At 37.6% G+C, this 3,820-nt stretch overlaps 1 non-coding gene across 1 annotated transcript; it reads left to right on the forward strand.

Annotated features, from left to right (window-relative positions):
• The first annotated feature begins 286 nt into the window (after positions 1 to 286).
• Positions 287 to 393, forward strand: LOC131642330 (small nucleolar RNA R71). Its single transcript, XR_009295838.1, has one exon. It is a non-coding gene; the product is annotated as a small nucleolar RNA R71 (small nucleolar RNA).
• Positions 394 to 3,820: the final 3,427 nt, after the last annotated feature.

The following is a 3,820-nucleotide window of genomic DNA, read 5'->3' on the forward strand; positions in this document are numbered from 1 at the left end:
TGAAGGAGTGATGGTCAAATTCTCAATCTTTTGAGTTAAAGCGTCTACTTTAGCGTTAACGCGGTCTATACCACTAATTTCGTACATTCCTCCTTTGGTTTGGGCTTTCTCTAGAGCGGCGCGTTCTCCTCCCCATTGGTAATGGTTTTGTGCCATGTTCTCTATGAGTTTGTATGCTTCATCATGGGGTTTGTCCATTAATGCTCCGCCAGCAGCGGCATCTATAGTCATTTTAGTGTTATATAAGAGACCACCATAAAAGGTATGGATGATCAGCCATGGTTCGAGTCCATGATGAGGGCATATCCTAAGCATGTCCTTGTAACGTTCCCAAGCTTCGAAAAGCGATTCGTTATCTTTCTGGGTAAATCCGTTGATTTGACCTCTAAGCATAGCAGTTTTGCTAGGCGGAAAGTATCTTGCTAAGAATACTCTCTTCAATTCGTCCCACGTAGTTATGGAATTGGAAGGCAGGGATTGAAGCCACGCTCTCGCTCTATCTCTCAAGGAGAAAGGGAAAAGGCGTAACCGAATAGCTTCGGAACTAACGTTGTTGGCTTTGATAGTGTCGGCGTATTGCACGAACACGGATAAATGGAGATTGGGGTCGTCTACAGGGCTTCCAGAGAATTGATTCTGTTGAACAGCTTGGACCAGTGAAGGTTTCAGTTCGAAATTGTTCGCTTCAATCGCGGGTGGTGCGATACTTGAATGCGGTTCAGCGCGCGAAGGAGCGGCATAGTCTCTAAGAGGACGAATAGCAGCCATCTCTAACTTCGGGGTGATTTGATTGATTTGATCAGTAAAATTTAATTCCTGATTAATCGGAATTTCTGCTACTTCGGGAAGGTTGCGAGCTCGACGTTTAACGTTAATGAAACGTTCGATCTCGTTAATTCGTTGTATTAAGTCTCCTCCTTGTGAACGAGTATTTGGCATACAATCGTTCAAAAAGAAAGGGAAGAATTTTCCTAGTCTCTACGGTGTAACAGTGAGTTACGATATCGACTTGAATAGTCCCCGGCAATGGCGCCAAAAACTTGATCGCGACTTTACGTGTCTATAAATCTGATAACTGCAAGTGCACAGTCGTGTCGTGTAGTTTTAAAAGATATCGAATCCACAGGGACTATGAATCGATCTACCGTTATCTAAGGTTACTATGTAAAGCTAGGAGTACTAAAATTTTCGATTGTTCCTAAGGGAAAGTGATTGTGAGAAAATAAAGAATAATAATAAAAGACAGGTATCAGTATGTATTTCGTTTAACTAAAGGTAATCCGAAGGTTCATTGGCTTTTACATAATTAAATTAAAAATCTTTACTAATTCCAATTGATTAAAAATCCTCGTCTCAAACTTTCGCTCTGTTGATTCAGACTACTATCCTAATCCTAATGTACGCTTTCGCCATCCCATTAGATTTTAGAAGAGCTTTTTGAAAACAATGTAATTAATAAAATGCCTATTTTACGAGGTTGTTATCTATTTAAATATCCTAATCTCAAACTTTCGCTCTGTTGACTCGGAGCAAGCTAATACACCTAACGTACGCTTTCGCCATCCCGCTCGAGTGTAAAAACAATTTTTGAAAATAAATAAGTCCCAATTAGTTTTAATACGCTTTCGCCATCCTTAAAACTAATGTCCTATGTCTACTATCCAGTTAAAGACCTCAAACTTTCGCTCTATTGGTTTTAACCTTTGACCGTCCTAATCCCTCAAACTTTCGCTCTATTGGTTTTAAGACTTACTAATTAAATTAGACATATAAACCAAAAATAAGTGATAATTAATAAAACCTAATTTAAGCCAATTTATTTCGGATCCCTACAGTTAACTTACTTTACATACCGACACCTTTAGTAATTTAGCCAGACATATTAATACGGTTAAACATGCATAAATCGGTTCGGTTCATAATAATAGGCATATTAAATGGCATATAATATATCATGCAATAATAATATAAATAAAAGCGGTAAATAAAAACCTGAATTAAATAAATGGCAAATAATTCTTCAAGTATCGAACTTCCACCACAGCTTGGCTGGATCGTTCTTCGGAATTTAAATGGCAGAAAATAAAAACAAGGAAAATAAAGCGATAAATCTAACGTAAGGCTAGATCTATGAAAAGTTCACAACAATTTCCAATGTAGAAATCGTTGTGAGAAAATAGAAGGTTAAATGGAAACAGAATAATGAAAAGCAGTTCGCGGTACAATTTCGGCAGCACTTCGTTGGCAGGAAATCGGACCCTTTGGAAGTGGGATAGCAGGTTCTATTTATAGGAGGAGGTTTGCAGTTGGTTTGCGTGAAAAACGGGACTTTTTGCAGACCTGGACTTGGAGACGTGCGTCTCCTATTCTTCAGGGAGACTGGGTACGTGACTTGAGACGTGCGTCTCAAGTGGAGAAGATGTAGGAACATGGAGACGTGCGTCTCCCTTTGCTGACGTGGCATAGAGGATGTGGAGACGTGCGTCTCCACTTGCTGGGCAGGTTTGGGCCACGCAATTTTGTTCCTTTGTGGGCTGGTTCGTCTCTTTTGGGCCTTTTGGGTCCTAATTGCACCCCTCTTTAGTTTCAGCACCCCTTTTCGTCTTTTAAGCATAAATATTGGTCATTTAAGCTCGATTTTCTTTCTTTTTCGCAAATAGTCGGAATTGAAGTGTAAAACCTGAAACAAAGCAAATACACGCGTAATATCATAATAAATTGACATAATAAATGGAAAATGCTATAAATATCTATGGATTTTAGGCTAAATATACGATATAAAATCGTGTTATCAGATAGCAAAACAATCTGAGGACCAATTCTTTTTAGCCCATCTAACCCTTCGTTTTATCATCTTTTGACTGTCTATTATATTTTAAAAAAAAATAATTTTTACTAATTATTGTTATGCTTTTAGTATTAATATTAATTTGATCATTAGTATTCTAGCTAATGTTAATATTAATTTAATTACTATTAGTACTTTAGTTAATATTAATATTAATTTAGTTATTAGTAGTACTTTAGTTAATATTAGGATTATTTTAAAACATTATTGCTAATAGGATTTTTATTTTTACCAATTCATTAAACTAGTCAATATGATTGTGGTGGTTTTCTAGTTTAGTCAATTAGTAAAATTAATTAATCAGGATTATTAAGTTTTTTTGTGGGTTAATGTTCGTTGTTGCGTTTTGGGCCAAAAAGAGAAAAAAAGAATAAGCAAAACAGGGCCATTGGTTTGGGCCACGCATGGATCAGGAGTTGGACCGGGTCAAACCGACCCGGGTCCTGTTCATCCTCTCTTTCACGCGTAAACCCTAGCCCCTTGCACCACCAGCGGCGCCGCTGCAACCTCAAACAAACCCTAGCTGCGAATCTCACGCCCAGGCCCAGCAGATCAAACCGAATCATAACACAATTTCACTAAATCAAATCTCAATCAATAATGAACTCAAATCTGAATTAAACTCAAAGGAAATCAAATATTTCATTACAATAAAAATCCGGATCAATTACAATCAATTGACAAACAATTTTGCAAAACAGAAGCGAATCAAATCTTAATCTAAGTTTTCCTAATCAAACAAAACCCCAACTCTATAAAAGAAAAAGGAGAAATCAGATGAAGGGGTCGGAAAAAATTGTTGGAGGAAGAACTTTTGCGCCGCCGCTTGCATCTTCAACCTTCGATTACCTGCAAACACGAAAGAAAGAGATCAGAAGAGGGAGGCCGGAATCTGGAGCTCACACGTTCCAGAAATTGAAGATTTAAGGTAACTAAGATCTAAACTTAGCTTTAGGGTTTGATTTGGTGTTT

This window comes from Vicia villosa, unplaced genomic scaffold (assembly GCF_029867415.1).
Source record: "Vicia villosa cultivar HV-30 ecotype Madison, WI unplaced genomic scaffold, Vvil1.0 ctg.004817F_1_1, whole genome shotgun sequence".
Lineage (NCBI taxonomy): Eukaryota > Viridiplantae > Streptophyta > Magnoliopsida > Fabales > Fabaceae > Vicia > Vicia villosa.